The sequence below is a fragment of the Phocoena phocoena genome, chromosome 6 (assembly GCF_963924675.1).
Source record: "Phocoena phocoena chromosome 6, mPhoPho1.1, whole genome shotgun sequence".
Lineage (NCBI taxonomy): Eukaryota > Metazoa > Chordata > Mammalia > Artiodactyla > Phocoenidae > Phocoena > Phocoena phocoena.
In genome coordinates this window covers 3,486,002-3,496,529 of record NC_089224.1, presented here as the reverse complement: position 1 = coordinate 3,496,529, position 10,528 = coordinate 3,486,002, and positions in this window count along the sequence as shown.

Below are 10,528 nucleotides of genomic sequence, written 5' to 3'. Positions count from 1 at the left end.
AGACTGCCCCACCTGCCGCAGAGGGAGAGCAGGTGTTCAGCATAAACCACCTGCAGAAACCATGACAGCAGGGATCAGCCCCCAGGCATGCAGAACACTCCTCCAGTCCATGTACCCCAAGAGCTCGGTCGCCAGGAGCCAGCCAAGGGCAGACATGGAAGCAGCCCGTTCCTGGGTATGTGCACGGTCCCAGGGACCCAGAGCTGCTGCCTTAACCCTCTCCTGCCCACCAGGAATCCCACTTATGGACAGGTAAAGAGTTACCCGAAATATGCAAGACACTAAAAACTACAAAGAGAGTAATTGTAATTTAAAACAGCCAAAACCTGGGGGTGGGAGTAGAGGTTTGGTGACTAGAGGTCTCACGATAGGAAGATGTTACATCAGTTATGGCTCATCCACTTAACTAAGTTTTAGGCCACCACTAAACACCAGTATGGTAAAATGATCATATGGGATGAAAAGTCAGGGTATAAAAGTGTACACAAACTATTCCCTCACTGCCCGATGTACAGTGAGGCCAAACAATACCAAAACATTGGAGTTTGGAGCAGACAAAGGTTTACTGCAGGGCACCGCAAGGAGATGGATGACTCAAGCCTTAAAAACCCTTATGTCCCTGAAAGCTTTCAGCAAAGCCCCCTTACAGGAAAGGTGAGGGAGGGGCGTAGTTAGTTGTTGCAGGCTTCTTGGTGTCAGATCCGTTGTTGTTGAGGTCGGGTCATGGTCAGGTCACAATGTTCCTGTAAACCTCCCCCACATGCCGCGGAGCTGCTGGGCCCATGAGCCATGGCCTCAGAGCCTGCGTGCCCGGAGCCTGTGCTCCGCAACGGGAGAGGCCACGGCAGTGGGAGGCCCACGTACAGAGAAAAAAAAAAAAGAAAGGGCAAGGTCCCAAGGCTCGACTTTCGCCCTCCGAGGTCCAGGCCCTGGCTAAAAGGAAGGGGTCCCTGCGGGGGGCTGGGGAGGGGGTGCATACCCTGCCCTGGAGCCTTCGTCCAGCACCAGGTCTGGGTCCTCCCGCCAGTGCCCAGGCTCTGCTGAAGAGGCAGATCTCAGTTGGCGGCACCCTCAGGGCCGGGTCCCCAGACCCTGCCCAGCCGTCATCACTGAGGGAGCCAGGCACCCAGAACCCAACTGGCCCTCAGGCTCCTCAGGCCACACAGATGACAAAGTCAGGTCCTGCAGACTGTGTCCCATCCAAACTGCTGCTGCCATTAGTCACAGTGGCAGGGATGGGGATGAGGGTCACCGCCGCCTCAGGGCCTGGGCCAGGCCAGTGGGTGGCCTTGGTGAGGGCTCTGGAGCCCTGCAGGACACAACCCCAGTCTGTTCCTTGGGCCCCCCAGCTCACCTGCCAGGCCCGAGGCCGGGTGAGCTGGAGGGCCCCAGGGAGAAGGCCAAGATCCGCCTCTTACCTCACTCTCGCCTGAGGAGCACTGGCTGAATGGGCCCACTAACGGTGGCTCATTGACAGCTGGTCACTTGGGGGAGGGGCCCATAGCGGTGCCGACAGAGTGGCTAATCATAAACTCGGCAGAGGAATTCGGTTTTGGTGGGACTTGGTCTCCACTTCCAATCCTGTTTCAACCTTCCCCAAGTCTTTCAGGGAATCGGACGATGACTGCTCTAGCTAATTCCTGCTGAAATGGGGTGTAGTCCTACCTTGATTTGGGGAATGGATACCACGTTGGAAATATTCCCAAGTTCCAAGTCCTGGATCCAAGTCTTATATAAGAAAGATCTTGTATAAGGGATTCAGGAAAATAAGACTGAAAACCAGTCTGGATCTTGCACTCTGTGGGAGACTGGTTGCCAGATAGCCAGACTCACAGAAGTATAATTTACCAAATTGCTGTAAGTCATGAGTAACTTGAGGGGAAGGGCTTCCCTATATCTGGAGAACACAGATCCAAATCAGGAATATTCCGGACAAAACCCATAAACAAAACCATATACACCAGTTTACACAATAACTAATCCTTTTACTTTTTATGAAGCCATCAGATCTTCCATTAGGATTTTAAATTTCTTATTCAGTTCAGCGGTATATCTGAAATTTACTCTAGATCTGTGTTTGTCAGAAAGTCTTTCCTATGAATCTTCTTGAAAATGAAGCACTTTAACATCTTTATTAGATTATAATTGCTTTACAATGGTGTGTTAGTTTCTGCTTTATAACAAAGTGAATCAGTTATACATACACATATGTCCCCACATCTCTTCCCTCTTGCATCTCCCTCCCTCCCACCCTCCCTATCCCACCCCTCTAGGTGGTCACAAAGCACCAAGCTGATCTCCCTGTGCTATGCAGCTGCTTCCCACTAGCTATCTATTTTACGTTTGGTAGTGTATATATATCCACGCCACTCGCTCACTTCGTCCCAGCTTACCCTTCCCCGTCCCTGTATCCTCAAGTCCATTCTCTAGTAGGTCTGCATCTTTATTCCCATCTTGTCCCTAGGTTCCTCTGACCATTTTTTTTTCTTTTTTTAGGTTCCATATATACGTGTTAGCATACTGTATTTGTTTTTCTCTTTCTGATTTACTTCACTCTGTATGACAGTCTCTGGGTCCATCCACCTCACTACAAATAACTCAGTTTCATTCCTTTTTATGGCTAAGTAATATTCCACTGTATATATGTGCCACACCTTCTTTATCCATTCATCTGTTGATGGATACATAGGTTGCTTCCATGTCCTGGCTATTGTAAACAGAGCTGCAATGAACATTTTGGTACATGACTCTTTGAATTATGGTATCCTCAGGGTATATGCCCAAAACAGGGATTGCTGGGTCGTATGGTAGTTCTATTTCTAGTTTTCTAAGGAACCGCCATACTGTTCTCCATAGTGGCTGTTATCATTTACATTCCCACCAACAGTGCAAGAGTGCTCCCTTTTCTCCACACCCTCTCCAGCATTTATTTTTTCTAGATTTTTTGAAGATGGCCATTCTGACCAGTGTGAGATGATATCTCATTGTAGTTTTGATTTGCATTTCTCTAATGATTAATGATGTTGAGCATTCTTTCATGAGTTTGTTGGCAATCTGTATATCTTCTTTGCAGAAATGTCTATTTAGGTCTTCTGCCCATTTTCGGATTGGTTTGTTTGTTTCTTTGTTATTGACCTGCTTGTAAATTTCAGAGACTAATCCTTCCTCAGTTGCTTCATTTGAAAATATTTTCTCCCATTTTCAGGGTTGTCTTTTCGTCTTGTTTATGGGTTCCTTCGCTGTGCAAAAGCTTTGAAGTTTCATTAGGTCCCATTTGTTTATTTTTGTTTTTATTTCCATTTCTCTAGGAGGTGGGCCAAAAAGGATCTTGCTGTGATTTATGTCATAGAGTGTTCTGCCTATGTTTTCTTGTAAGAGTCTGATAGTGTCTGGCCTTACATTTAGGTCTTTATTCAATTCTGAGTTTATTTTTGTGTATGGTGTTAGGGAGTGTTCTAATTTCATACTTTTACATGTACCTGTCCAGTTTTCCCAGCACCACTTATTGAAGAAGCTGTCTTTGCTCCACTGTACATTCTTCCTCCTTTATCAAAGATAAGGTGACCATATGTGCGTGGGTTTATCTCTGGGCTTTCTATTCTGTTCCATTGATCTATATTTCTGTTTTTGTGCCAGTACCATACTGTCTGGATTACTGTAGCTTTGTAGTATAGTCTAAAGTCAGGGAGCCTGATTCCTCCAGCTCCATTTTTCGTTCTCAAGATTGCTTTAGCTATTTTGGGTCTTCTGTGTTTCCATACAAATTGTGGAATTTTTTGTTCTAGTTCTGTGAAAAATGCCAGTGGTAGTTTGATAGGGACTGCATTGAATCTGTAGATTGCTTTAGGTAGTAGAGTCATTTTCACAATGTGGATTCTTCCAATCCAAGAACATGGTATATCTCTCCATTTATTTGTATCATCTTTAATTTCTTCCATCAGTGTCTTATAACTTTCTGCATACAGGTCTTTTGTCTCCTTAGGTAGGTTTATTCCTAGATATTTTATTCTTTTTGTTGCAATGCTAAATGGGAGTATTTTCATAATTTCACTATCAGATTTTTCATCATTAGTGTATAGGAATGCCAGAGATTTCTGTGCATTAATTTTGTACCAGCTACATTACCAAATTCATTGATTAGCTCTAGTAGTTTTCTTTAGCATCTTTAGGATTCTCTATGTATAGTATTATGTCATTTGCAAACAATGACAGCTTTACTTCTTTTCCGATTTGGATTCCTTTTATTTCTTTTTCTTCTCTGATTGCTGTGGCTAGAACTTCCAAAACTATGTTGAATAATAGTGGTGAGCGTGGGCAACCTTGTCTTGTTCCTGATCTTAGAGGAAATGTTCTCAGTTTCTCACCATTGAGGATGATGTTGGCTGTGGGTTTGTCATACATGGCCTTTATGTTGAGGAAAGTTCCCTCTATGCCTACTTTCTGGAGGGTTTTTATCATAAATGGGTGTTGAATTTTGTCAAAAGCTTTCTCTGCATCCATTGAGATGATCATATGGTTTTTTCCTTCAATTTGTTATTGTGGTGTATCACGTTGATAGATTTGGGTATATTGAAGAACGCTTGCATTCCTGGAATAAACGCCACTTGATCATGGTGTATGATCCTTTTCATGTGCTGTTGGATTCTGTTTGCTAGTATTTTGTTGAGCATTTTTGCATCTATGTTCATCAGTGATACTGGCCTGTAGTTTTCTTTCTTTGTGACATCTTTGTCTGGTTTTGCTATCAGGGTGATGGTGGCCTCGTAGAATGAGTTTGAGAGTGTTCCTTTCTCTGCTATATTTTGGAAGAGTTTAAGAAGGATAGGTGTTAACTCTTCTCTAAATGTTTGATAGAATTCGCCTGTGAAGCCATCTGGTCCTGGGCTTTTGTTTCTTGGAAGATTTTGTTTGTTTGTTTTTCGGTACGCGGGCCTCTCACTGTTGTGGCCTCTCCAATTGTGGAGCACAGGCTCTGGACGCACAGAATCAGTGGCCATTGCTCACGGGCCCAGCCGCTCCACAGCATGTGGGATCTTCCCGGACCAGGGCACGAACCCGTGCCCACTGCATCAGCAGGTGGACTCTCCACCACTGCGCCATCAGGGAAGCCCCTGTTGGAAGATTTTTAATCACAGTTTCAATTTCAGTGTTTGTGATTAGTCTGTTCATATTTTCTATTTCTTCCTGGTTCAGCCTCAGAAGGTTGTGCGTTTCTAAGAATCTGTCCATTTCTTCCAGGTTGTCCATTTTATTGGCATAGAGTTGCTTGTAGTAATCTCTCATGGTCCTTTGTATTTCTGCAGTGTCAGTTGTTACTTCTCCTTTTTCATTTCTAATTCTATTGAGTCTTCTCCCTTTTTTTCTTGATGAGTCTGGTTAATGGTTTATCAATTTTGTTTATCTTCTCAAAGAACCAGCTTTTAGTTTTATTGATCTTTGCTATCATTTCATTTCTTTTTCATTTATTTCTGATCTGATCTTTATGATTTCTTTCCTTCTGCTAACTTTGGGGGTTTTTGCTCTTCTTTCTCTAATTGCTTTAGGTGTAAGGTTAGGTTGTTTATTTGATATGTTTCTTGTTTCTTAAGGTAGGCTTGTATAGCTATAAAGTTCCCTCTTAGAACTGTGTTTGCTGCATCCCATAGGTTTAAGGTCATTGTATTTTCATTGTCATTTGTTTCTAGGTATTTTTTGATTTCCTCTTTGATTTCTTCAGTCATCTCTTGGTTATTAAGTAGTGTGTTGTTTAGCCTCCATGTGTTTGTATTTCTTGCAGATTTCTTCCTGTAATTGATATCTAGTCTCATAGCGTTGTGTTCGGAAAAGATACTTGATACGATTTCAATTTTCTTCAATTTACCAAGGCTTGATTTGTGACCCAAGATATGATCTATCCTGCAAAATGTTCCATGAGCACTTGAGAAGAATGTGTATTCTGTTGTCTTTGGATGGAATGCCCTATAAATATCAATTAAGTCCATCTTGTTTAATGTATCATTTAAAGCTTTTGTTTCCTTATTTATTTTCATTTTGCATGATCTGTCCATTGGTGAAAGTGGGGTGTTAAGTCACCTACAATGATTGTGTTACTGTCGATTTCCCCTTTTATGGCTGTTAGTATTTGCCTTGTTATTGAGGTGCTCCTATGTTGCGTGCATAAATATTTACAATTATTATATCTTCTGAAGATGAAGCACTTTTGCAAAGCATCAGCTTAACTGTCTATTAAAGACTTTAAAAGGCAAAGTTAAAGATCTGATTACAATGGTTTGCCAAAGAAGCTTAATCAAGTTGCAATGATATAACCAGACTTATGGCTGATAGATTATACCAGAGCATATCTACATTTCTGACACTTTATACAATTTCTAGAATATCTATAGCAGTAACGTTTATCTGTACTGGATAATCTTAGAAGGCTTATCACTCCTTTGACAATGCTTCCCAAGTAATTCAATACACCAAATAATACTTACTAAATATTCCTCCTTGACATGACTTAACGGCCCCCTAAAGAATCCCAAAGTTAGCTGGAGGTCAAAAGAACCTTAATTAAAATTTGATATTTGGGAAGTTTGTCAAAATGTTTCAAAACACTTGGTCAAATAAGATCATCGGTCACTGTAAGACAATACTTGTTTCTTATCCAAAGTGAGAAGAGATCTTAAAAGCAAATACAGATCACTTAAAGGCAAGGAAGTTCATATAACCTCTTATCAAAAGCAGCATTCTAAATAAACTTGTACTCTTAACAGAGAGGAACCAAATCTAGTCTTGCACCGCTTACTTTTTATTTTTATTTTTTTGGTATGCGGGCCTCTCACTGTTGCGGCCTCTCCCGTTGTGGAGCACAGGCTCTGGACCCGCAGGCTCAGCGGCCATGGCTCACGGGCCTAGCTGCTCTGCGGCATGTGGGATCTTCCCGGACCGGGGCACGAACCCGTATCCTCTGCATCAGCAGGCGGACTCTCAACCACTGCACCACCAGGGAAGCCCGCAGAGCTTACTTTTAATAACAAAATCTATTTACCTAATTTTAATGTAATCTCAGCCCAACCGTGCACAAAACTCCATTTTTACTCAAAACACAGATCCTACTTCCTCACTCTATACTGAAAATTTTTTCATTCGATTTTTAGTAGCTTTAATTACATATTTAGATTAGGATCCTCAACTCTTAAACACCTTAATTTTTAGAGAAAACCAAGAGGCAAGTAATTGTGAACTGTTTGTCATTCCAGCATTTTGATTGGAAATTTATGCTTTAGTTTTTCTCTCCTAAGAAGGCAAAGGTAGATAAAGTTAGATTTGCCCAGCAACCAGCGTTCAAATATTTTATCCTATTTGAAATGACCCAGATAGTCAATGAATTCTTGTCATTTAACTTAGTTCAGTTTCAAGTTACCAAAATCTAGATAGGCTATTCTAGATAGACTTAAGGTTTCATCATATCAAGTTATTTTCCTTGCTGACAAATTTGCAACAGATATAAGGTCTTATCTGATTTCTAATAAACCTAGGTACAACAGAAATGTTATACTTAACAAACCAACAAGCTTAAGCTAGCTGCAATACCAGATCAGATATCAACCCAGATCATGAGGCCCTGAAATTCATTTTGGCCAATTTTCTAAGTATTAGGAAGTATTTAATTTGTAAGCATTTACTTTAGAGTCAGTTAAATAGAGCTCATTTACAAGTTAATTCAGCAGTATTATAACCAAAAATGGTCCAAATCTGGAGAATGCCCCTCAAGGCGCTGCATTTGGGAAACAAATCTGAGTTTCCCATAGCCAGCATACCTAAACACAAGACCAAATCAAACGTACACACAAAGAACAAAGTCTACTTCCTACAGGAGAAAAACAAAAGGGTGAAGTTCAACAATTTCCTTAACTTTTTCAAACAAAGATCCTTCTTTTTAACAACAAACAACATGCAAATAGAAAGATAGGGAATCGTGACCACAAATGTCATGGCAATTCACCTGGTAAATGCAAAACCAAAAATAAACGTTGGAATAAGTTAAGTTTACTTAGTTAACTTCAAGCTTTTTCCAAGAAATATTTTTATTTTCTCAGGGTCAGAATTCTGAAAAAAAAGTATTTCATCAAGCCAGCTTTCTCTAACTGCACAGGCAAAAAAAAACCAGTTTTGGAATTCCAAAAGAGTTTCATCTTAACCAATTTTTCTTTAGAGTGTAAAAAATACAGTGCTCATGCAGTGTTTAAAAAATCTTCTTTCTGGGCTTCCCTGGTGGCGCAGTGGTTGAGAGTCCGCCTGCCGATGCAGGGGACACGGGTTCGTGCCCCGGTCCGGGAGGATCCCACGTGCCGCGGAGCGGCTGGGCCGTAGGGGCACTATAAGATGGAATAGAGCTCTGATTATCACAGCAGGTGTTATCAAATACCAAACAAACAAATGCAGTGCAAAACGGTCTCTCAGGATCACAGTTCCCTAGCACCAAAAAGGAGATTCCCACCCACTGCAAACGGAAAATCCCAACCAAAGCTCCGCCACAGGCAAAACCGAACATAATGGGAAAGGATACCTGGTGTCATCACACTTGAGCTCCGTTTTTCACCAAAGACGTCTCAACAAGCCAATGCAAGTACACACACATACAACATACAAATAACAAACACGGTCCCACAAACAAAAGCACAAGCCAGAGCAGCTCACCCCAAAATGACATATACAAAAACACAAACAACAAATAAGCTACAGTCGCATAGACAGAAAATCAGAGAAAGTGTAGTCTAAAATTCCACTTCCACTCCCAGACGGAGGTCTCCAAACAGAGTGGTCCAGCTCTCAAGAGAACGGACCCAAAGTGGCTCACTTGCTGCAACAGAAGCAGCCCAAATGGAGTGGAGAGAATTCCCAGCCTGCACAAGCTGGAGTGACTTACCCCCAAGCAACACCAAATGTGGACCACAGCTCTGGATGTTTCCCTGCTCCCAACAGCCTCGTGCACTGGGGCGGCCAACCTCTATCAGGGAGAGCCCCTCCGAGTTCCCTGGAGCAAAATGAGCTCCAGCAGCTGCTGGGAACTCAGGAAAGGGGCTGCCCCTGGCTGGGGTCCACTGGCCACTGGCACAGACATCCTGGCTGGCTTGCTATAATTGCTACCAAAACACAAGTCCGTGTGCCTCATACACAAGAGAGGCCAAACAATACTGAAACATCAGAGTCTGGAACAGAGAAAGGTTTATTGCAGGGCCATGCAAGGAGATGGGTGGCTCATGCCTTAAAAACCCCAAACTCAAGCTCGAGGAGAAGATGGCGGAAGAGTAAGACATGGAGACCTCCTTCCTCCCCACAGATACATCAGAAATACATCTACATGTGGAACTGCTCCTATAGAACAGGTACTGAACGCTGGCAGAAGACCTCAGACTTCCCAAAAGGCAAGAAACTCCCCACGTACCTGGGAAGGGCAAAGGAAAAAAGAAAAAACACAGACAAAAGAATAGGGACGGGACCTGCACCAGTGGGAGGGAGCCGTGAAGGAGGAAAGGTTTCCACACACTAGGAAGCCCCTTCGCGAGCAAAGACTGCAGGTGGCGAAGGGGTAAGCTTCAGAGCCACGGAGGAGAGCGCAGCAACAGGGGTGCGGAGGGCAAAGCAGAGAGATTCCCGCACAGTGGATCGGAGCCGACCAGCACTCACCAGCCCTAGAGGCTTGTCTGCTCCCCTGCTGGGGTGGGCGCGGGGGGGCTGGGAGTTGAGGCTCGGGCTTCTGTCGAATCTAAGGGAGAGGACTAGGGTTGGCGGCATGAACACAGCCTGAAGGGGGCTACTGGGCCAGGCTAGCTGGGAGCGAGTCTGGGAAAATGTCTGGACCTGCCGAAGAGGCAAGAGACTTTTTCTTGCCTCTGTTTCCTGGTGCGCAAGGAGAGGGGATTAAGAGCGCTGCTTAAAGGAGCTCCAGAGACAAGCATGAGACGCTTAGGCTGCTGCTGCCGCCACCAAGAAGCCTGTGTGCGAGCACAGGCCACTATCCACACCGCCCCTCCCGGGAGCCTGTGCAGCCGGCCACTGCCAGGGTCCCGGGATCCAGGGACAGCTTTCCCGGGAGAACGCACGGCGCGCCTCAGGCTGGTGCAACGTCACGCCGGCCTCTGCCGCTGCAGGCTCGCCCCCCACTGTGTACCCCTCCCTCTCCCCGGCCTGAGTGAGCCTGAGCCTGAGAATCAGCTGCTCCCTTAACCCCATCCTGTCTGAGCAAAGAAAAGACGCCCTCCAGAGACCTACATGCAGAGGCGGGCCAAATCCAAAGCTGAACCCCAGGAGCGGTGGGAACAAAGAAAAGAAAGGGAAATCTCTCCCAGCAGCCTCAGAAGCAGTGGATTAAAGCTCCACAATCAACTTGATGTACCCTGCAACTGTGGAATACCTGAATAGATAACACAAATTGAGGAGGTGGACTTTGAGAGCACGATATATTATTTTTTCCCCTTGTCCTCTTTTTGTGAGTGTGTATGTGTATGTCTCTGTGTGAGATTTTGTCTGTATAGCTTTGCTT